The sequence below is a fragment of the Gossypium hirsutum genome, chromosome A10, assembly GCF_007990345.1.
Source record: "Gossypium hirsutum isolate 1008001.06 chromosome A10, Gossypium_hirsutum_v2.1, whole genome shotgun sequence".
In the NCBI taxonomy this organism is placed as follows: domain Eukaryota; kingdom Viridiplantae; phylum Streptophyta; class Magnoliopsida; order Malvales; family Malvaceae; genus Gossypium; species Gossypium hirsutum.
Window position 1 is genome coordinate 66,500,563 of NC_053433.1, and position 25,107 is coordinate 66,525,669.

Sequence of the window (25,107 nt, forward strand, 5' to 3'; positions counted from 1 at the left end):
TTGTTCATCCTTTCTCATCTTCATTTAGCCGAAACTAGAAAGAAAAAAACAAAGAAAAAAAAATGCTCATCCTTTGGTTCATCCTTGGCCAAAAATTTTAAGGAGGAAGGAAGAAGAAAGGTTGAAGAGGTTCGGCCATGCATGTAGCTAGGCTAAGGTATGTTTGATGATGTTCCATGAGATGCATGCATGTTTTAGTTGTTAGCTTGAGTTCTACCTAGCCCATGGTCTAAATCTTGCTATGTGATGGAAATGACACTCGGCCATGGATGCATCATTCTTGGTTGATGTTTGATGTTGTGGTGATGAGGCATGAGGATGAGTTAAGATTCGGCCTAGGTGGAGTTTGTGTTAATGCCATTGCATGCTAAATATGAAGCTTGTTAATGATGCATGTGATGGTGGCTTGATGATTCTTGAACCTCCTTTTTAGCATTTTTGAGTGAGCACATATGTGCATTGGTTGCTAAATGGAGAAGAATCGGCTAGCAAGTTGTGTGCTAAGGCCGAATATAACTTTTGCATGTTAATGAGCAATGCATGTGTTAAATTGATGGAAAGGGAGAGGATGCTTTACTAGTGTGTATATGTGTGTATTAGCTAAGTTTTGAACTTGAAACAAAAGGGTGTTTAGTCAATACAAGTGACCATACTTGTAGAATGTATTAAGTGTTGAAATCGGCCCCAAAATAGACATGCATATTCGGCCAAGGGGAAAAAAATTAGCTAAAATGTTGAGTTTGATTCATGATTCCGTACATATGTGACTTTAATGTCTAATGTATAAATATGGGCTAAGTGCCTTGTGTTCCTCTTTTCGATGCTCAAATGATTAAATCAATTTATTTGTTTAATTAAGCTCAAGAGCAAAGGGGAAACTAAATCCGATAAAGGGAAGGAAAAAGTGGTCGAATAGCTATCGGAATCGTTCGACAACACCCGAGGTAAGTTCTTGAGTAAAAGAGCTTAAATTATGATGTGATTAGATCATGTTTTAAGCAAATTAAAATCATGCTCTTTGTGTGGCTATTGAGCCGAATTTGCAAGAATGATAAATGTCTTGTGTTTGAGTTTTGCTAACGAAAATGAAATACGAATGGGCCATGATTTATTGTTAAATGTGCATGGTTATTTGAATGATGTCCGGGCTAAGTTTCGAAGGCTTGTGCTAAGTGACAATATCCGGACTAAGATCCGAAGGCATTTGTGCGAGATATTAATTCTGGGCTAAGCCCGAAGGCATTTGTGCGAGATACTAATTCCGGGCTAAGCCCGAAGGCATTTGTGCGAGTTACTAAATCCGGGTTAAGTCCCGAAGGCATTTGTGCGAATTACTATAACCGGGCTATGTCCCGAAGGCATTTGAACGAGGAGCTATATCCGGTTAAATTCCGAAGGTACGTGATTTGGGAATGAATGAACTTGCTGTAAAATTCCAGCTAATACTCTCGAAACACCCCAACATTGAGGTATGTTTCGTATGTGCTTGAATTTAGTTGAGCCCTTACAAATAAGTATTCGCTCAGTTGATAAACGAGCTACCGGCCTTTGGCTGAGTTGATCTTTTGTGTATGTACATAAGGGTTGATAATGTTTAGCAAGTACAATATCATTAATTTGTGCATATGAAATTATCCGTTTAGCTATATGAATCTATACTTTTGTTGTGCTGGAATTCCTTGCTCAAAACTTACTAAGCATAAATTGCTTACTCCGTTTCATTGCTCCTCTGTTTTATAGATTTGGTTCTCCAGCTATCGGACTCAGGATCTTGAGGTCAAAGTCGCCCACACTATCAAAGCCCCCTTTTGGTACAATTTTGGTTGAACTTCGAAATGGCATGTATAGGACTACCCGTTTGTTGTGGGTCGTGGACCCTTTGGACTTGTATAAATTTTGGATAGCCATGCGAAAATGGCTTATATGTGTTTGAGTATATTGTTATAATCATTTGGTGTGGATATGCTTGACAAGGATTGGCCATGGGGATGGTTAATCACTTCCATAAATTGTGCTATTTATGCAAAAAGGGCTAGTTGAATCATGGAAACCATGAAATAGGTAAAGTCTACCTTAAAGACAGATGCTGACAGCAGCAGTGATGTAGATTTGGAAAATCACTAAAAATAGTAGAAAGGGAATTAAATAGTGAATAAATTATGTAAACAAACCTTGATGAATCTACTTTCATAGGAAAGTAACGAAACAATCATACGGACAGTATGTTAAGAGATATTAAGGTTCTCGTGAGACAGGGCCAGAACGGTTTCTGGATTTCCTGTTCCGACTTTGAAAATTCATTATAAATTAACCAGAGATAATTAGGAGTCATACCATATATGGATAGATTCCTCTCTGAGTCTAGCTTCTATAGAAACAAACGGCATCAGTATTGAAGCCCTGTACAGGGAGATATCCAAGTCGTAATGCGCAAAGGTCAGGGTAGTCGATCCCTGTAACATGGGAGACTTTGACTAATAAACTGTACTAATTGGCCCGACCAAAAAATTCTAGAAAAAAATATGTAGATGGGAATATGAGTCTAGTTTCAAGGAAAATTTACGGAACTGGATTCCGAGTTGTGAAACTCAAGATATGATTTTTAAAGTGACTAGTACGCAGATTGTGAGTGTCTGGGAAATTTTTTTAAGGGGCTTAAAGTCTGTTAACACCTCGTGTTCGACTCCGGTGTTGGTCTCGGGTTCGGGGTGTTACATTTGATTGGTATCAGAGCTACGGTTTAGTCGATTCTAGGACTACCGTAATGCGTTGGGTCTAGCTATACATGCCATTTTATGTGATTACTTGATAGTGTGGTGATTTCTGACAATTGTAAATGTGTTTATTTATAGTAATGGATCCTGATCCCGACCGAGAGGTAGCTGATGATCTTGAGAGTGTAGCGCTTGCTCCCGCACAAGGGACAGCGCCGGCGGACTCTCAACCTAATGCTAGTAACCCGAATGAGGAAGCTAGACAAGCTTTCTATAGCGTGATGAATGATTGGTTCAACCAATACATTCGAACTAATACGGCTATTCCACAACCTCCATTCCCGACTAATACCACCCCCGCACCTACAATACCTCCGGTAACTGACCAAATAAGGTCAAATAAGCCCCCAGTTGACAGAATCTGAAAACATGGGGCTACTGAATTTAAGGCTACGGATAGCGACGATGCCGAGCAAGCTGAATTTTGGTTGGACAACACTATCCGGGTACTCGATGAGCTATCTTGTACACCCGATGAATGCCTAAAGTGTACTATCTCCTTGCTATGCGATTCTGCCTACTATTGGTGGAGTACTCTGACTTCTGTTGTGCCCCGAGAGCAAGTAACTTGGGAGTTTTTCCAAACTGAGTTTCGGAAAAAGTATATCAGTCAGAGATTTGTTGATCAAAAACGGAAGGAATTTCTTGAGCTTAAGCAAGGTTCTATGTCAGTTACTGATTACGAGCGAAAATTTGTTAGACTTAGTAGATATGCTCGGGAATGTGTTTCGTCCGAGGCTATTATGTGTAAACGCTTCGAGGATGGGATGAATGAAGATATAAAAATGTTCGTTGGCGTTCTTGAAATACGAGAGTTCGTAGTACTTGTCGAGCGAGCTTGTAAAGCCGAAGAGCTTAGAAAAGAAAAACAAAAAGTTGATGAGGGAACTGGAGAGTTTCGTAAAAGATCTTCGGGAAAGTCTCTTCAACAGGCATCGAAGAAATTTTGAGATGATGTGGGCTGGTCGAGAGGCACTTCGGGCCTTTTTAGACGAGATCGTGATCGACCCCCTGTGGGTACACGAGGCACTTCGGTCGCCAGTGTTGGGAATGAACGTCGAGACAGAACGAAATGTCGATATTGCGGTAAATGGCATTCGGGGAGTTGTAGATTCCCTGACCGCTCCTGTTACAAGTGCGGATCGGTTGACCACTTCATTAAAGATTGCCCGAGGTTGTCTGAACAGAATGTAAATCAGAGTGGGAAACCGGGTGCTACCACTGCTCGAGGTAGACCATCTGGAAATACGGGCAATGCTGGTGGTGGTCAGAGAGGATCTAGAGATGCTACGACCAGATCCGAGGCTCGTGCGCCTGCTAGAGCTTATGCTATACGTGCCTGCGAGGATGCTTCTTCGCCTGATGTTATTACCGGTACTTTTACTCTCTTGCATACTAATGTAATTGCTTTGATTGACCCTGGTTCTACTCATTCTTACATATGTGAAACCTTAGCATCCAGTAAGACTTTACCTATTGAGTCTACTGAATTCGTAATTCGGGTGTCAAATCCCTTGGGTCGTTACGTGCTTGTCGACAAAGTGTGTAAGAAATGTCCCCTAGAAATTCGAGGTTCCTGTTTTCCGGCGGACTTGATGCTTTTGCCGTTTGATGAATTTGATGTTATTCTTGGTTTGGATTGGTTGACCGTGCATGATGCGGTTGTGAATTGCAAAAGCAAGACTATTGATTTGAGGTGCGCAAATAACGAAGTAATCCGAGTTGAGTCTACGGACTTGGAGGGGATGCCAGCTGTAATATCAGCAATGTTGGCCCAGAAATATGTAAGAAAAGGGTGCGAAGCATACCTTGCGTATGTACTGGATGACAAAGAATTAGACAAGAAACCCGAATCTGTGCCGGTGGTTTGTGAATACCCGGATGTTTTTCCTAAAGAATTACCGGGTGTACCACCTGTTCGGGAGGTAGAGTTTGGTATTGAGCTTGTACCTGGACCTACGCCGATTTCGATAGCTCCGTATCGTATGGCACCAACCGAGTTAAAAAAGTTGAAAGCTCAGTTGCAAGAATTGACGGATAGAGGTTTTGCTCGACCAAGTTTCTCACCTTGGGGTGCACCAGTATTGTTCGTGAAAAAGAAGGACGGAACCATGAGGTTGTGCATTGACTATCGTCAACTGAATAAAGTGACGATAAAGAACAAATATCCGTTACCGCGTATCGATGATTTGTTCGACCAACTGAAGGGAGCCTCAATGTTCTCAAAAATAGATTTGAGATCGGGCTATTATCAGTTACGAATTCGAGATTCGGACATACCCAAAACTGCCTTCAGAACGAGATATGGTCACTACGAGTTCTTAGTGATGCAGTTTGGGCTCACTAATGCCCCTGCGGTATTTATGGATTTGATGAATCGGATCTTCAGACCATATTTGGATCGGTTCATAGTTGTGTTCATTGATGACATCTTGGTCTATTCAAAAGATGAGACCGAACATGCTGAGCACCTGAGACTGGTGTTGCAAATTTTGCGGGATAAGCAGTTATATGCTAAGTTCAGTAAGTGTGAGTTCTGGTTAAGAGAGGTTAGCTTCTTCGGTCATGTGGTATCCGCATCGGGTATTCAAGTTGACCCGAGCAAAATTTCAGCCATACTTAACTGGAAGCCTCCAAGAAATATTACCGAAGTTCGGAGCTTTTTGGGGCTCGCCGGTTATTACCGACGATTTGTCAAAGGTTTCTCGATGATAGCCTCACCAATAACGAAGCTACTTCAAAAGGATGTTAAGTTCGAATGGACGGAGAAATGTCAGAAAAGTTTCGATCAACTGAAAACTCATTTGACTAAAGCTCCAATTTTAGTGCAACCCGAATCAGGCAAAGAGTTTGTCATTTATAGTGACGCATCCCTACTTGGGTTGGGTTGCGTATTGATGCAAGAAGGTCGAGTTGTGGCCTATGCGTCGAGACAATTAAAGCCACATGAGAAAAATTATCCGACCCATGATCTTGAACTAGCTGCCATCGTATTTGCTTTAAAAATATGGCGACATTACTTATTTGGTGAAAAGTGCCATGTATTTTCGGATCACAAAAGTCTCAAATATTTGATGACTCAAAGAGACTTAAATCTGCGACAAAGACGTTGGCTTGAGTTGTTGAAAGATTACGAGCTTGTCATTGATTACCACCCGGGAAAGGCTAATGTGGTTGCGGACGCCTTAAGCCGGAAGTCATTGGTTGCTTTACGAGCAATGAATGTGCATTTGTCTGTTCTACCTGACAATGTGTTAGTTGCTGAATTAAAAGCCAAACCATTATTGATTCATCAAATTCGTGAAGCCCAGAAAGTGGATGATGAATTGGTTGCAAAACAGGCTGAGTGTGCTCCGAACAAGGAATCGGAGTTTCAAATTGATGATGATGATTGTTTGAGGTTCAGAAGTCGTTTGTGTGTTCCAAGGAGTTCGGAACTCATTTCGATGATTCTGAACGAAGCCCATTGTAGCCGAATGTCAAGTCACCCGGGGAGTACGAAAATGTACAACGATTTGAAACGTTGGTTTTGGTGGCATGGTATGAAACGAGACATCTCCGACCTTGTTTCGAGATGTTTAATATGTCAACAAGTGAAAGCGGAACATTAAGTGCCTTCAGGATTACTTCAACCGATCATGATACCCGAGTGGAAATGGGATCGAGTCACAATGGACTTTGTGTCCGGACTGCCATTGTCAACAAGTAAGAAGGATGCGATTTGTGTTGTTGTCGATAGACTGACTAAGTCGGCTCACTTTATCCCCGTGTGTATGGATTTTTCATTGGATAGACTAGTTGAATTGTACGTTTCTCAGATTGTGAGATTACACGGGGTACCTATTTCTATCGTGTCGGATAGAGATCCGAGATTCACCTCGCGATTTTGGAGGAAATTGCAAGAAGCTTTGGGTACCAAGCTGCATTTTAGCACTGCTTTTCATCCCCAAACCGATGGTCAATCTGAGCGGATAATTCAGATACTTGAGGATATGTTGAGATGTTGCATCCTCGAGTTCAGTGGTTCATGGGAACGGTATTTACCTTTGATTGAATTCGCTTACAATAATAGTTTTCAATCAAGTATTAAGATGGCACCTTACGAGGCTTTGTACGGTCGTAAATGCCGTACACCATTGTTTTGGACCGAGCTCGGTGAAAGTAAAATTTTCAGAGTTGATTTGATTAAAGATGCCGAACAGAAAGTAAAGGTAATCCGTGAAAGTCTGAAAGCAGCCACAGATCGTCAAAAATCGTATGCGGATTTGAAACGAAAGGACATTGAATATCAGGTGGGAGATAAAGTGTTCCTTAAAGTTTCGCCTTGGAAAAAGGTACTCAGGTTTGGCCGTAAGGGCAAGTTGAGCCTGAGATTCATTGGGCCGTACGAAATCTCCGAACGAGTTGGTCCGGTTGCGTATAGATTGATTTTGCCCCCTGATCTTGAAAAGATTCACGACGTCTTTCATGTTTCGATGCTTCGACGCTATCGATCTGATCCATCGCATATAATTAGCCCATTAGAGGTTGAAATTCAAGCCGATATGAGTTATGAAAAAGAACTGATGCGTGTCCTAGCTCGTGAAGTGAAAGAGTTGCGAAACAAAAGGGTTCCGTTAGTTAAGGTGTTATGGCTCAAACACGGGATCGAGGAACCTACTTGGGAAACCGAGAGCTCGATGAAAGAACGATACCCAAACCTATTTATCGGTAAGATTTTCGGGGACGAAAATTTCTTAAGTGGGGGAGAGTTGTGACAGCCCAAAATTGACCCTAGTCGGGAAGTGGTTTCGGGACCACAAAACCGAGTCATAAAAATAATTGATTTCCATATTCTATGCTTATTATGTGTGTACATGAGTATGTGGAAGTTTCATTCTCCAATTTTGCCAATTGCATGAGAAATTATTAAATAGGGATTGATATGAGACATGGTGAAAATATGATAGGCTAATTTAAAATGGTCTATTAATGCATGTTGTGAAAATGATGGGTTTGCATGTCAAATTACCCAAAATTTGAGCTAGTGGTTGGCCATGCTATGGGTGGAAACATGTTGGGAACATGTTGGCCTAGTGAGGTATGTAGGAAAAAAATAAAATAAGGGGCATGGGCATAAAATAATGAAAAGGAGTATGATGAATACAAAAAAAAATGTGTGTAGTTGTTCCCCCCCATTGCCGTGAGCTAAAGAAAAGAAAGGAGAAAATTTTTGTTCATCCTTTCTCATCTTCATTTAGCCGAAACTAGAAAGAAAAAAACAAAGAAAAAAAATGCTCATCCTTTGGTTCATCCTTGGCCAAAAATTTTAAGGAGGAAGGAAGAAGAAAGGTTGAAGAGGTTCGGCCATGCATGTAGCTAGGCTAAGGTATGTTTGATGATGTTCCATGAGATGCATGCATGTTTTAGTTGTTAGCTTGAGTTCTACCTAGCCCATGGTCTAAATCTTGCTATGTGATGGAAATGACACTCGGCCATGGATGCATCATTCTTGGTTGATGTTTGATGTTGTGGTGATGAGGCATGAGGATGAGTTAAGATTCGGCCTAGGTGGAGTTTGTGTTAATGCCATTGCATGCTAAATATGAAGCTTGTTAATGATGCATGTGATGGTGGCTTGATGATTCTTGAACCTCCTTTTTAGCATTTTTGAGTGAGCACATATGTGCATTGGTTGCTAAATGGAGAAGAATCGGCTAGCAAGTTGTGTGCTAAGGCCGAATATAACTTTTGCATGTTAATGAGCAATGCATGTGTTAAATTGATGGAAAGGGAGAGGATGCTTTACTAGTGTGTATATGTGTGTATTAGCCAAGTTTTGAACTTGAAACAAAAGGGTGTTTAGTCAATACAAGTGACCATACTTGTAGAATGTATTAAGTGTTGAAATCGGCCCCAAAATAGACATGCATATTCGGCCAAGGGGAAAAAATTAGCTAAAATGTTGAGTTTGATTCATGATTCCGTACATATGTGACTTTAATGTCTAATGTATAAATATGGGCTAAGTGCCTTGTGTTCCTCTTTTCGATGCTCAAATGATTAAATCAATTTATTTGTTTAATTAAGCTCAAGAGCAAAGGGGAAACTAAATCCGATAAAGGGAAGGAAAAAGTGGTCGAATAGCTATCGGAATCGTTCGACAACACCCGAGGTAAGTTCTTGAGTAAAAGAGCTTAAATTATGATGTGATTAGATCATGTTTTAAGCAAATTAAAATCATGCTCTTTGTGTGGCTATTGAGCCGAATTTGCAAGAATGATAAATGTCTTGTGTTTGAGTTTTGCTAACGAAAATGAAATACGAATGGGCCATGATTTATTGTTAAATGTGCATGGTTATTTGAATGATGTCCGGGCTAAGTCCCGAAGGCTTGTGCTAAGTGACAATATCCAGACTAAGATCCGAAGGCATTTGTGCGAGATATTAATTCCGGGCTAAGCCCGAAGGCATTTGTGCGAGATACTAATTCCGGGCTAAGCCCGAAGGCATTTGTGCGAGTTACTAAATCCGGGTTAAGTCCCGAAGGCATTTGTGCGAATTACTATAACCGGGCTATGTCCCGAAGGCATTTGAACGAGGAGCTATATCCGGTTAAATTCCGAAGGTACGTGATTTGGGAATGAATGAACTTGCTGTAAAATTCCAGCTAATACTCTCGAAACACCCCAACATTGAGGTATGTTTCGTATGTGCTTGAATTTAGTTGAGCCCTTACAAATAAGTATTCGCTCAGTTGATAAACGAGCTACCGGCCTTTGGCTGAGTTGATCTTTTGTGTATGTACATAAGGGTTGATAATGTGAAGCAAGTACGATATCGTAAATTTGTGCATATGAAATTATCCGTTTAGCTATATGAATGCTATACTTTTGTTGTGCTGGAATTCCTTGCTCAAAACTTACTAAGCATAAATTGCTTACTCCGTTTCATTGCTCCTCTGTTTTATAGATTTGGTTCTCCAGCTATCGGACTCAGGATCTTGAGGTCAAAGTCGCCCACACTATCAAAGCCCCCTTTTGGTACAATTTTGGTTGAACTTCGAAATGGCATGTATAGGACTACCCGTTTGTTGTGGGTCGTGGACCCTTTGGACTTGTATAAATTTTGGATAGCCATGCGAAAATGGCTTATATGTGTTTGAGTATATTGTTATAATCATTTGGTGTGGATATGCTTGACAAGGATTGGCCATGGGGATGGTTAATCACTTCCATAAATTGTGCTATTTATGCAAAAAGGGCTAGTTGAATCATGGAAACCATGAAATAGGTAAAGTCTACCTTAAAGGCAGATGCTGACAGCAGCAGTGATGTAGATTTGGAAAATCACTAAAAATAGTAGGAAGGGAATTAAATAGTGAATAAATTATGTAAACAAACCTTGATGAATCTACTTTCATATGAAATTAACGAAACAATCATACGGATAGTATGTTAAGAGATATTCAGGTTCTCGTGAGACAGGGCCAGAACGGTTTCTGGATTTCCTGTTCCGACTTTGGAAATTCATTATAAATTAACCAGAGATAATTAGGAGTCATACCATATATGGATAGATTCCTCTCTGAGTCTAGTTTCTATAGAAACAAACGGCATCAGTATTGAAGCCCTGTACAGGGAGATATCCTAGTCGTAATGCGCAAAGGTCAGGGTAGTCGATCCCTGTAACATGGGAGACTTTGACTATTAAACTGTACTAATTGGCTCGACCAAAAAATTCTAGAAAAAAATATTTTGATGGCCATATGAGTCTAGTTTCAGGGAAAATTTACGGAACTGGATTCCGAGTTGTGAAACTCAAGATATGATTTTTAAAGCGACTAGTACGCAGATTGGCAGTGTCTGGGAAATTTTTTTTTAAGGGGCTTAAAGTCTGTTAACACCTCGTGTTCGACTCCGGTGTCGGTCTCGGGTTCGGGGTGTTACAGATTCGGCTATGGTTTATGCATAGATAAAAGTATATGTGAACTTGGTTGATATGTTTTGTTAAGGTGTTATTATGTGATTTGGTATTAAAGAATATTCGGTTATATCCAAACATGGTTGGAGTTTATTTTGATATGCATATTATATGGTATGTTTTGTCTTTATGAATGGTTTATTGATTTGGTTTAGTAATGGAGTAAAATGATAATGATTTATATATATTCGAATGTGTATTAGTTATTTTGATTCGGTTTGTAATGGCAATGTATGTGCATATATTATGTTTGAATGGTTGGCTAATTAAGCACGATTGAAGAAGACAAATAATGAGTATGTTATATGACTGTTTTGATTAATATGCTTGGTTTCAGGTACGGTAATAAAAGATCAAAATGTTAGGTTTTATATTGAGTTAAAAAGGTGCCATATTTGTGATTCGGCAAGTGTGTTTAAATCATGTCATTATGTGTTTATTTATATGTTAATGTTATAATTGTGGTATTGAATATTTGTGGACTAAGTTAGGCTATTCAAAAATTTGAATGTGGTTTTTGGGTCGGTGTCAAATGGCATATTACTTGAATGTTTTGGTCAGTTTATTTGAGTAGTTTAATTGGTTAAGTTGATGATATTTTCGGCATATGCTAAGTAGAATATTATATATATGTATCCATGTTATGCAATTGTTGTAGTTAGATAAACAAATGTTATAATGGTACATGTTATTTATATGAAATAAAATGATGTATGTTTGCATGTTTTAAAGTATGCGCATATAATATGTAAGATAATAAGTTATTTTATATTTAAATTATTCGAAGGCCATAAATGTTAAGTATACATATATGATTGGTATATGAAATGAAATATACTTGATTATCAGTTAAACATTCGATTTCCATGATTCCTTGGTTGTATTGATTGAATATAAATTTGGAAATTATATGAATGATAGAATCAAAGCATGTTAGCTTGGTTTTAAATTTTATTAGATGATTAATATTGAAATGAAAGTCTGTTCTAAGTTGTATTTTGATTGGTAATGTCTTGTAACCCCATTTCGGCGATGAATATGGGTTAGGGGTGTTACAATAAGTTTTGTGTCAAACAAACACTCTCCATCACGCTAATATATCCTGATGAATGGAGCTTAGCTCACATTCCCTCATTTCACCAAACCATCCCAGGCCTTAATGCCCGAATCACAACACAAGGGTGAATACTTACAAATCCTAGGGCATGCCAACTATATCCAACGGTCTCAAGAGATCTCAAGGCCAAAATATCCACAATTACACATATTTCTACTTACAGTTTTGTTGCACATTATCACTGCTTTTAAGCATCATGCACAAAACACAATCGCATCCACATAGCATGCTTACCATTTTCTATTCTATTGCACTCACAAGTGCCAACATATAGCTGAATAAGCTATAACCACTAAATCACATATATGTGCATAAAACAGTAATTCCATTTACATATTAAGATAAGCATACCACACATGCATCATTAATCATCATATTGCATATCTCACACCACACGATCACAATTTTGCAAATTGAACAAAATGAGTAAGAAGGATTACACTAAGAACTTAGGATAGGTGTTTAGGCTAACCTAAGCTCCCATTTAACATAATGAATCATGCTTACCAGCAGCAACTCCAATACACTCACCGCTCACGTTTTTGCTTGATAGTAGAAATCTCAAACTAACTTTTCCTTGCCTTCCGCCTTGCTTTAAGAGGGTCTCAACAATTCTAAAATTTCACATATATAACATATACAAGCAATTAACAGTCGAAACACAACATTATTTAAACAAAAATGTAGGTCTAAGACTAGCTCCCCTTAGAACTGAAATTTTTGACTAGATTGGTCGAAACTCAATTTTTTTAATCCAACTTATCTCTATTGCTTAAAATAAATTCTAAATATCTAATTCCTCATTACAAAAAAATTCTCAACTTTCAAAACACCCAAAGCTCCTTAGACTTATGGTTCCAAAAATTTCAACATCTATGGTTATTTTTAATGAAAACTCAACATAACACACGAAATCCTTGATTTAACGGATTAAAACTTGATTTGAAAGGCTAAGCCACATAAAAAACTAATAGAAAAATAAAATCTTACCTTGATTGAGGAGAGAAACTAATGGTTGGTGTAAATCCAAGAAAAACCACAATATGAATTACAGTGATTTTAATTATGTTATTGATGTTCCTCTCTGACTTAAGAACATATTTGGTGTTTGGAAGATGGTAAAAATCAAAAGGGTTGGAGAAATAGAGATCAAAATTTGTGATTGAGGCTTTGGAGGTTTTAGTTGACAGCAAAAATAGAAAGGGGAGAAGAGAGTTGTGCGTCTACTATAGGTGAAGAGGGAAAAATAGGTTGATTTTAAAGTTTTGGTTTTTTTGCCTTTGAAATACTCTTAATTTAAACCATTTTACAAAAATTTCCACTTTTTAAATTAAAAGCCTTTTTCTCATTTATTTCATAAATCAATTTTATTTTCAAAAGCCATTTGACGAAGATGTTTTCCGGTTACCAAATCCTGAATTCTTGAACCCAATTTTGCCCAAAATTTCCAAAACTAACCTCCAAAATTTCTGGACTAAATTTTGGGATGTGACAAGGAACGAGTGAAGGAATAGGGACAATGGAATCCCTGTTATATACCACCATACGGTGTTGCTCAGTGCAAACTGTGATGTGTGAAGCTCTGGGCATTGTAGAGGGGACACTTTGGTGTTCAAGCATCAAGGTGGATATGAGATGGGTCGATATCGATGGTTATTAGGTTCCATAGAGCAACACAGCAACAGTGGTCCGCAGGATCTATGGGGCGACACCTCAAAAGAGGTTTAGCACATAAGATCATAGCTCGACTATGGGAACCAGTATAGTCCACCCAGTAAGTAAACATTAGGTAGCCCGTCGAGAAAGTAAACATGGAGTAGTTCACCGGGACAGTTAACATGGGTATTCCACCTAGACAATAAACACGGGGTAGTTCACCAAGATAAGAAACACGGGGTAGCTTGCTGGGATAATAAACACGGAGATGTCCACTAGGACATCAAATATGGGATTTTAGGTGTCAGACTATAGGTCGACCATGGAATTAGGTATGAACCGCAAGAAATGGGTGAACTCAAAAGTTGGTAGAGCAAGGTAATAGAGTTCAAGGTACAACTTGGTTGGAAGAAAGAAAGTGTAAATAGGGTAAAAGAAAGATTCCCCAACATGTAAGACTAAGCAAAAAGATGGATGATAAGATTGTGTATTGACTATCGCCAGCTTAATAGGGTTACAATCAAGAATAAGTATCCGTTGGCCAGAATTGATGATTTATTTGATTAGTTGAAATGAGTAACACTATTTTTTAAGATTATCTAAAATTGGTTATTATTAGTTACGAGTTAAATATTCAGATGTGTCAAAGATTGCATTCAAAATAAGGTACAGGCATTATGAATTTCTTGTTATGTCTTTCGAATTAACTAATGCTCCTGCAGTTTTATAAATTTGATGAATAGAAATTTTAGATCGTATTTAGATAGATTTTCTATTGTATTCATTGATGTCATTCTGATCTACTCTTGAGATGAGTTTGAGCATGCTAAATATTTGAGGATTGTATTACAAAAATTTATAGATAAGAAATTGTTTGCTAAATTTAGTAAATGCGAGTTTTGACTTCGAGAAGTTAGATTTTTGGGGCATATTGTTTCAGCAGAATGTATTTGAGTTGATCCGAGCAAGATTTTAGTAGTTTTTGACTGGAAACCACCAAGAAACGTATCTAAAGTTAGAAGTTTTTTAGGATTAACTTTGTTACTATCGACATTTTGTGAAAGGATTCTCGATAATTGCTACACCGATGACTCGATTATTATAGAAAAATATGAAGTTCGAATGGCCCGAGAAATGCCAACAGAGTTTTGAACAGTTGAAAGCATTGTTAACTGAAGCACCCGTTTTAATTCAGCCTGAGACGGGTAAAGAGTTTGTGATTTTCAGCGATGCGTCATTAAACAGTTTGAGATGTGTTTCAATGTAAGAGGGAAAGAGGGAGAAGTGTCACATCTTTACCTATCAGAAAAGTTTGAAGTATATAATGACTTAGAAATATTTGAATTTGCAATAACAAAGATGACTTGAGTTGCTAAAAGATTATGACTTAGTGATTGATTACCATCTGGGGAAAGCGAATGTAGTCGTGGATGCTCTGAGTGGAAAATCTTTATTTGCTTTGCGAGTGATGAACACACAGTTAACCTTGTTTGTTGATGGTTTGATTTTATCTGAGTTAAAAGCTAAACCGTTGTTTCTTCAGCAAATTTGTGAAGCTCAGAAATGTGACGATGAATTACAAGCTAAAAGAGTACAATGTGAATTTGTCACTGATTTAGAATATCAAATCAGATCCAATGATTGTTTGCTATTTCGAGGTTGATTTGTGTACCAAAGAATTTCAAACTTATTTAGAAAATTCTACACAAAGCATACAGTGGTTGTTTATCTATTCATCTAGGAAGTACTCAAATGTAAATAATTTGAAACAACTGTACTGGTGGTCAGGCATGAAACGAGACATTTTAGAGTTTGTGTCGAGATGCTTAGTTTGTCAACAAGTTAAAGCTGAACATCAAGTGCCTTCAAGATTATTACAGCTTGTGATGATACTAGAGTGGAAATGGGATAGAGTTACGATGGATTTCGTATCGGGATTACCCCTCTCTCTGAAAAAGAAAGATGCTATCTGGGTTGTCGTTGATCGACTAATGAAGTCTGTATACTTCATTCTGGTACTACAGACTTTTTGCTTGATAAATTAGTTAAGTTGTAAATCTCTGAGATTGTTAGATTGCATAGGGCGCCAGTTTCTATTATTTCGGATAAATATCTGAGGTTTACATCGTAGTTTTGGAAGAAATTGCAAGAAGCTTTAGGTACGCGATTACACTTTAGTACCACTTTTCATCCACAAATTGACGGTTAGTCTGAGAGAGTAATTCAGATACTCGAAGATATGCTTCGTTGTTGTGTTTTAAATTTTGAAGGCAATTGGGAGAAATATTTACCGTTGGTTGAATTTGCATATAACAAAAGTTTTCAATCAAGTATAAAGATGGCACCGTATGAAGCATTGTATGGTTGCAAATGCTAAACTTCGTTGAACTGGACTGAACTTAGTGAGAAAAAGATTCACGGGGTTGATTTGGTTAGAAAGACAGAAGAGAAAGCGAAAGTAATTTGCGACAGTTTGAAAGCAGCCTCAGATCGATAGAAATCTTACGCAGATTTGATACGTAAAGACATTAAATTTCAAATTGGCGACAAAGTATTTTTGAAACTATCTCTGTGGAAGAAGATTCTTCAATTTGGTTGCAAAGGCAAATTGAGTCTGCAATTTATTGGGCCGTATGAGATTATTGAAAGAATAAGGCCAGTGGCATATCGACTAGCTTTACCGTTGGAGTTAGAAAAGATTCACAATGTATTTCATGTTTCGATGTTGCGTCGATAAAGATCAAATTCGCCACATGTAATTTCTCATGCAGAGATTGAAATTTAGTCTGATATAGCGTATAACGAAGAACCCATTAGAATTGTATCTCGAGAGGTTAAAGAGTTGAGAAATAAGAGTATATATTTAGTAAAGGTTCTATGGCAACATAACGGTATTGAAGAAGCTACGTAGGAACTCTAGGAAGCTATGAGAAAATAGTACCCTAACCTTTTTTCTGGTAAGATTTTCGAAGATAAATAATACGTGATATTCGTGATAGGTTTTAAATATTTATAATGAATCATTCTTGAAACTAACTATTATCACGATGAAGGCAAGTGTACCTATCGAACAGTAGTATAGCTTTAGCAAGACCAGATTATCGAACCCAAAGGAACTACAAGTACTAGTATTAAATTTCTTTTTATTATCAAGCCTAAGAATAATGGGGTTTGTTTTAACTAACTAATTAACTAAACTAAGAATTCACAGAAAATAGAATTGGGGAATTACTTTTGGAAAAACGATTGAATTAAGACAATACCTAAGAAAAAATCCACCTAGACTTCACTTGTTATTTGACTCTAAATCGGACGATTTGTTCATTTGACTTGATCCGTAGAAATCCCTAAGTTATATTATTATCTCTCTCAAGACTAACAACGTCTAACCCTAGGTTGAATAATTTAAATCTCTTTCTAATTAACTCCCTAGGGTTGCATTAACTCAATCTATGGATCCCCTTATTAGGTTTCACCCTAATCCGGTAAAATCTTGTTACCCTATCTCTAGGCACGCAACCAACTCTACTTAATTATGACAAATGTACTCTTAGACAGGGTCTATTCCTCCTCTGAATAAGAGCTTAACTTGAGTCAATATCCTGGAATATCAAAACAAGAATTAAGAACACATAATTAAGAACAAGTCAAATATTTATCATACAATTCAGATAATAATAACAAATCTATCTTAGGTTTCATTCCCCTTAGGTATTTAGGGGTTTTAGTTCATAACTAAAAAGGTAAACATCTTATAAGAATAATGAATACAAAACATAAAGAAAAACCCAAAACTCCTGAAGGGAAATTGAAGGGAGATCTTCAGTCTTGATGATGAATTCGGCTTCTGAGATGGATCAATTGACTTTCCTTGAGTAGTTCCTGCCTCCTTCCCTATGTGTCCCCTTTTCCTCCTCCTCTAGGGTGTATTTATAGGCTTTGGAATGCCTAGGAACCCTCAAAATTGGCCTTTTTTGAATTGGACTAAACTTGTGCTCGGCAGGGACACGCCCGTATGACACGCCCGTGTGTGATTACTTCAGGCTGTGGTCAAGCATGTTAAATAGGCACGGGCGTGTAGTTCACCCGTGTGAGTCGTGCTTCGATTTTTCCAAATTGACACAGTCATGTGATCTACCCATGTGAGGAGGTCCAGGCCGTGTTGATTTCGTACGTTGGCCCATTTTCTCCCTTTTTGTCCCGTTTCTCTTTCCTTTCACTCTCTTATGCTCACCTAAGTATAAAACATGAAATTAAGGCATTAGGAGCATCAAATTCACCAATTTAAGGAAAAATCATCCATAAAATGTGCTAAGCATGGGATAGAAATATGTATAAATTATGGTTTATCAAATACCCCCACACTTAAGCATTTGCTTGTCCTCAAGCAAAATCCTCAACTCATAATCAAAATAAATTCTTCTCAACTTTTATTTTCTATCTATAATATCTCAAAATAATCTATAGGTAATCATACTTTGAAAATTCAACTGAAAGAACATCAAAGTTTCAAATATTCCAAGTTGAGTATTTTATCATGAAAACATAAGTGTCTCCCCTCGTTTAAGTAATTACCTTTGATTCAAAATGTCACAGAGTTTCACATCCCCACTAAAGATTCACTCAAATCATTCGAGGTGTTTAAGGAAAATAAATGAAGCACTCAATAGTCAATAATGAAAAGTCATTACCATAGGCTTGCATGAAAATCAAATATCTGCCATTATAAATTGAGATGAAACATCAATCAAAAGGTCTTTAGAAGGTTGTAACGTGGCTTAGGTTAGAGGGTGTGGTCACAAGCTGAAAGAAAGGGTTAGAATCGAGATTGAATTAAAAAATTGCCTAGCTAGAAAAATGGCTAGTCATCAATTGCGTACAATAGAGCTTTTTCTCAGAATATGGAATTTAATTCTTTAGCTCAAAAGATCACTACTACTAAAATGTATACATGTATTTTTTTTAGGAACAAGTCAAATTACAAAATAGAATAAAACATAGCTAAGCAACTATTCTAACTCAAATCTCGACAAAAATAGGGATCAAATTAATTTAGGGGATTTCAACAATAATGAGTTATGGGTTAATATTGAGGGTACATCAATGAATGGGTTGTTAGGCTCAAGGGGGTTCACTAAGGGTTAATTGTGAAGGTAGGCTTTTATGGAGTGAGTGGGTTAAGCCTAAGTGCCTTTCTCATTTTGACATATCAAATCAAATAGTGTGGTCTTGACATGCATAATCAAGCAAGTTCTAGAATAACAATTCAAAACTGACGCACTCATAATGAAAGTGAGCATGAAAGAATTAATAGATGCTCTTGAAGGCTCAAGATCTCACAAAAATTATGGCTTTTTGATGTTTAAACTTGTGAATTCCAACTCAAAATAATATCTAAACTTGGGGGAACAACCTAAAAGTTTTTAATTCTTCAAAAATCAACTTATCATGCTTGATTCCCTAATGTCTTAAAGTTTAAACAATCAATGCATAAATGCCTATGTTTTAATTCAAGATATATCAATAAACATTATAGACTAATTGGAATTCATTCTAATAATGATATGAGAAAATCGAATGAGAATAAAACAAAATTCAGGGATTTTCCTGATATAAAAATGAAGATCCCCCCACACTTAAGATGTACATTGCCCTCAAGGTACAAAGATATATATAGAAAAGAATATAAATATAAGATAGGGAGAGAAGTGAAACTTCCTGAGTAATGAATGAATTTCTTTTAATTGGAGTTTTGGAGAATAATTGTCGTAAGGGTGGAGGAGGATACTCCGGAAGTGGTAGAGGTTCATTAGTCCATAAGTCCTGCACCAAAAGAATATTATATCTGAAGTTGGTTATGGTTGTGGTCGAGCAGGACATGGCAGTCGTGGAGATCTTTTCCTAGTAGAGTTTCAAGTTCCTGAGTAATAGTGAGCTTTGGAGCTCTTTATAACTGTGATAGAATCAGGAACTCTTTTAGGAAATATATAAGGAAGAGTAAGTACTCAATATTTATTAGTCGAAATTTAAAATTGTAAAATAATACTTATAAGTCCTAAAAAAAATAAGGTGAAAGAAAAATAAAAAGTAGTCTTAAAATAAAATAAAAGTAAAAACATAAAATAATAAATAAAAGTTTTTAAACATCTTCATCGTTAGATGGTTCGCGAGGTGGGGGTGGCGATGAGATGTGGAAGTGCTGACAAATCTGGTATAGTGTAGCATCAATGTGATTGAAGCGCTGAAAACATTGCTGCTCGAATTGAGTTAGGCACTCAGAGATGTCAGCGTATGAAGCTGTTGCATGAACTGGACGACAGGGTGTTGGTGGTTGAGACGGTGGGTCCTCGTGACATGGAGAGACATCATCAGTAATGTCCTCGGGCGCCTCCTCCTCGGTGGATTGGGTGAGATGGTACTGAGGAGGGAAGGTGCCATGTCATTTCTCGATCATCCTCATACTTAGCATGCTTGAGATGTCCTGTGGGGACATCTGGCCCATGAGAGTGAGGGAGGATGATTGGGCTGCTATGTTGAGGAGCCCAAAGTACCGACCCAACCGCGTCACATAGGGCCCAATGGAGATGAACCCCTTCCTATGCTGCTTCGTCTGATGTTGAATGGCGAGGGCAATAAAATAAGCAAGGTCTATGAAGTGCCCGTGCGACATACACCATAGAAAGTAGGCGTCGTGAGTGTTGACGATGCCAGTGCTCTTTCTCCTTCCTATTAAGTGTGAGCCAAAATGGCATGTAAGTACCTCAGAGATGGAGGGAGAGCCGATGCCTTGGAGCGGCTAGGATTGTAGGAGGCAGCGTTGAGGGTGAGGGCGTCCCAGCACTTCCAGGGAGAGTAGTGGATGTGGTGGTGGAGAGTGTCAAGGTCGTTCTCATCCCTAAACTACTCTGTATATAGACCCAAAGCAGTTCCAAACTCAGGGACGTTCAATTGGCGAACGCAAAATTGGATTGTTCTCGGGTCATCAAAACGGGCCATCACGGTCTGAAGATGGAACGTTGAGCAGAGTTCCATAGTGAGTTCGAGATATGTCGACTCGAGAATCTCAAGGAAAAGCCTTCAAGGGTCGGTAGTGAGGAGGGCCCGAATTGCATCCACAAGTTGGACTTGTTCTAGCGCGGCCCAGTCTATATAGCGGCCCACTTCCAAGGGTCGAGCTTGTGGAACCTAGAAAAGTTCTTCTTGGGGCCCCATGGGGAACTTCAGGAAAGGGTGATGAATTTTTTCAGTAGGACCAGAGGAAGATGACGCTCCTTTCCTTTTCTTCGAAGCCGGAACAGTGGCTTTCTTTCCTCGTAAAGATGAAATGGTGTACCTGTAATGGAAATTGAAGTGGAATGTGAATACTTTCCATGGGGCTTACATATTAACCTATACTATAATAGCCAAAGTAAATGTGTCAAATAACCCTATGAGAATAATTAATGGAGATATTTAAAGAATGAATTTGTGTGGGGTTAATAGCATGAAACCTATAGAAACAATAACCATGAATGAATGTAGCCTAATATACTGACTAAGAAAATAAAAAAAATTACCAAAACAAAACTTAAAAATATACATTTATCTACTTAACTATGAATATGCACGTAAAATAGTCAAATGGAGCATAGAAATCATGAAATGAGTAAGAACTTCAACATGAAAAGGATGATAACTACTCTAGATACGAAGTTTGAGTGATAGAAAGATGAAAATAACATGAAAAGTGCATATTACTATGATATTAGGGATTTTGGGTGAGGGATATAATGAATATTGAAGGGTATTTATAGATTTTGGGACACACAGCTAGGGAACCCGCTCGTGTTCCCCAATTTTTGCCCGTATGATTCATGAATTTTGAATTTGGGCTCATCTGACAATTTTCCCACGCCCGTGTACCTTAGGCATGTTAGTGCGCACGGCCGTGTCGCACAGTCGTGTCTATCTTTGTTTGCTTCTCCCATGCCCGTGTATGAAGGGCCACACCCGTTTTGTTTTTTGCAGGTTCGCCCACTGTTGCTTGGCACGGCGTGTCGTAAGCTCATGTTAAGTTGACAGGTTCAGCTGAGGTTTCAAGGCACGGGCATGTCGCACGCCCGTGTTGTTTTGGCAGGTTCACCCACGACCATGTCACACGGGACTGGGGCAATTTATTATAGCCCGTGCTGGGGAAAATCTTTGCCCTATTTCTACACGGTCATAAGCACGCCCGTGTGCTTGGCCGTGTGTGCTTTCGAAAGCTTGCGTTCCATGAGTCGTTTAGTATGTTAGTTGTTAAAACTAAAATAAAGAAATTAATATTGTTAGTGCTCGGGTTGCCTCCCGAGAAGCGCTTATTTATAGTCTAAGCTTGACTTACCTCTCCATTGAATGGTCATGGTGGTTCGAGGAGTTTATACTCCTCATTCCTACTGTGGATCTCATCAAAATAAGGTTTTAGGCGGGTGTTGTTTACCTTAAAAGTGCCAAACTTGGGATGACTTACCTCGACTGTACCGAATGGGAAAATACTAAGTACCGTAAGAGGGATTTCTTCATTCGGTTTGGTAGTGACAATGTGAGGATCTGCGGCATCTAATAAAACTTTATCTCCAATCGTAGGTTGATTTGGAAAGGTATCGAGCTTGTTCTGGTATAGTTTTGGTTTATCATGTGTTCGCGGTTTATGTGTTTGCCATTCATCTAGCTTCTCGATTTGTAGCCTTCGTTCTTCATGAATAGGTCCCCTACTATTGTTTGAAAATGGCTCATGTACTTCCTTCAAACTTATTTCTTGCAAAGTAGGTTGCACCATATTATTAGTTTTAGTAGAATGGTTTAGACAATCACCTTCAATTTTTGATGTGCTGCCGGAGTTGCAAGCTTGAAAGGTGATTGTTTCGTCTCCCACACGAAGTGTGAGCTCACCTGTGCCAACATCAATAATCGTTCTAGCAGTTGCTAAAAAGGGCCTTCTTAAAATCGAAGGAGTGTTGCTGTCCTCCTCTATGTCTAGAACAACGAAGTCAACGAGAAATATAAATTTATCGATTTTAACTAGCAGATCTTCAATAATACCCCTAGGAAATCTTATAGTTTTATCTGCTAATTGAATGCTCATCCTAGTCTGTTTGGGTCTCCCAAGACCTAGTTGTTTAAACATTTTGTAAAGCATGACCTTAATACTAGCCCCTAAATCAGCTAATGCATTATTAACATCTAAACTACCAGTTAAGCAAGGAATTGTAAAACTCCCTGGATCTTTCAATTTGTTGGGTAGTTTGTTCTGTAGAATAGCCAAGTAAACTGTGTTTAGCTTCTTCACATGCGAAGCGTCGTCCAACTTCCGCTAATTTGCTAAAAGCTCCTTTAAAAATTTCATTGCATTTGGCATCTGCGATAGAGCTTCAAAAAATGGTAAGTTAATATGTAAATTTTTTAAGAGTTTAAGAAATTTACCAAATTTCTCATCTGAGCAGTCTTTCCTTGTCGCATTAGGGTATGGCACACGAGGTTTGTATTCTGTACTTACCGATTTCTACTCATTGTGGTCTACCTCACCTTTACCTCTGCTTATCTCAGTTTCTTGCCTTGGTTCTGGTTCAAGTGTGACTAACCCTTCCTCATCTTGACTAGTAATTGCGTTGAGTGGCTCTTTTTGGTTATTGCTTGGCAAGCTACCTTGTGGTCATTCAGAAATCAACTTGGCAAGCTGTCCAATCTGAGTTTCGAGCCCTTGGATCGATGGTTGTTGATTTTTGAGTGCTATCTCAGTATCCTAAAAATGAGTTTCTGACACTGAGATGAATTTGGTTAGCATCTCCTCAAGGTTCGACTTCTTTTCTTGCTGGTAAGGTGGTTGTTGAAAGCCTGGAGGATGTTGTGGCCTTTGATTCCCTTGACCACCCCACGAGAAATTGGGATGGTTCCTCCAACCTGCATTATAAGTGTTACTATATGGGTTATTTTGTGATCTAGAGTTATTGTTACCCATATATTGGACTTGTTCCTCCTCGATGCTAGGGTTGAAGGGTTGATACTCTGTGCATCTCCTCCTCCATTCGAATTGCACCTTATCACTGGATGTACCTGAATAGAACCACATAAACCCTCAATCTTTTTATTTAAGAGTTCTACTTGGTTAGCTAGCATAATAACCGCGTCGAGGTTGAAAACACCGGCTGCTTTCGTCGGCTTTGTTCTCATAACTCGCCACTGATAGTTATTCAGTGACATCTCTATAATAAATTCGTAAGCCGCCTTAGTGGTCTTATTATTGATAGTTCCTCCAGCGGCTACATTAATCATCTGTCGAGTCGAAGGATTCAGGCCATTATGAAATGTTTGAACCTGTAGCCAAAGCGGTAACCCATGGTGAGGGCACCTTCTCAAAAGGTCCTTGTATCTCTCTCATGCATCGTAGAGTGTTTCTAAATCAATCTGCACAAAAGAAGAGATATCATTACGTAATTTGGCTATTTTAGCTGGTGGAAAATATTTTAATAAAAAATTTTCGGTCATTTGTTCCCAAGTAGTGATTGACCCTCGTGGTAATGAGTTCAACCACTGTTTAGCCTTATTCCTTAACGAAAAGGGAAACAATCGAAGACGTATGGCGTCATCAGAAATGCTATTGATTTTAAATGTATCACAAAATTCTAGGAAATTTTCCAAGTGAGCGTTGGGATCCTCGTCCTGCAAACCATCAAATTGAACAAACTGTTGTATCATTTGAATTGTGTTAGGTTTCAGTTCAAAATTATTTACAGCAATAGCAGGTCTAACTATACTTGACTCGGTTTCTTTTAAATTAGGTTTAGCATAATCATACATAGTGTGCAGAGCAGGATTTTGATTAACAGCAATTGCAGGAGGTAGCGAATTTTCTTGGTTTTCAGCCATCTCCTCGGTTGTGGTTTGAATATCGTCCTCTTGCTCGTTCTCTGTGTATCTTAAGCTTCGCCTTATTTTTCTTTGGTTTCTGCGAACTGTGCGATCGATCTCACTGTCAAAAAGTAATGGTCCTGACGGGTTTCTTCTAGTCACAAACTATAAAAACCTGCCAGAAAAAGGGAAAAAGAAGAATTAGTAATAAAAAAAACTAAAATAAAATTTAAATTGTAGTAAAAGTAAATGGCTAAAGTAATAAAAATCGAGTGTTCCTAATATCTTAGTTCCCCGACAATGGTGCCAAAAAATTGATACGTGATATTCGTGACAGGTTTTAAATATTTATAATGAATCGTTCTTGAAACTAACTATTATCACGACGAAGGCAAGTGTACCTATCAAATAGTAGTATAGCTTTAGCAAGACTGGATTATCGAACCCAAAGGAACTAAAAGTACTAGTATTAACTTTCTTTTTATTATCTAGCCTAAGAATAATGGGGTTTGTTTTAACTAACTAATTAACTAAACTAAGAATTCACAGAAAATAGAATTGGGGAATTACTTTTGGAAAAATGATTGAATTAAGATAATACTTAAGGAAAAATCCACCTAGACTTCACTTGTTATTTGACTCTGAATCGGACGATTTATTCACTTGACTTGATCCGTAGAAATCCCTAAGTTATATTATTATCTCTCTCGAGACTAAAAACATCTAACCCTA

At 38.2% G+C, this 25,107-nt stretch overlaps 1 non-coding gene across 1 annotated transcript; it reads left to right on the top strand.

Moving 5' to 3' along the window:
- The first annotated feature begins 23,857 nt into the window (after nucleotides 1-23,857).
- On the top strand, nucleotides 23,858-23,964 carry LOC121209196 (small nucleolar RNA R71). Its single transcript, XR_005904313.1, has one exon. It is a non-coding gene; the product is annotated as a small nucleolar RNA R71 (small nucleolar RNA).
- The last annotated feature ends 1,143 nt before the right edge of the window (nucleotides 23,965-25,107 follow it).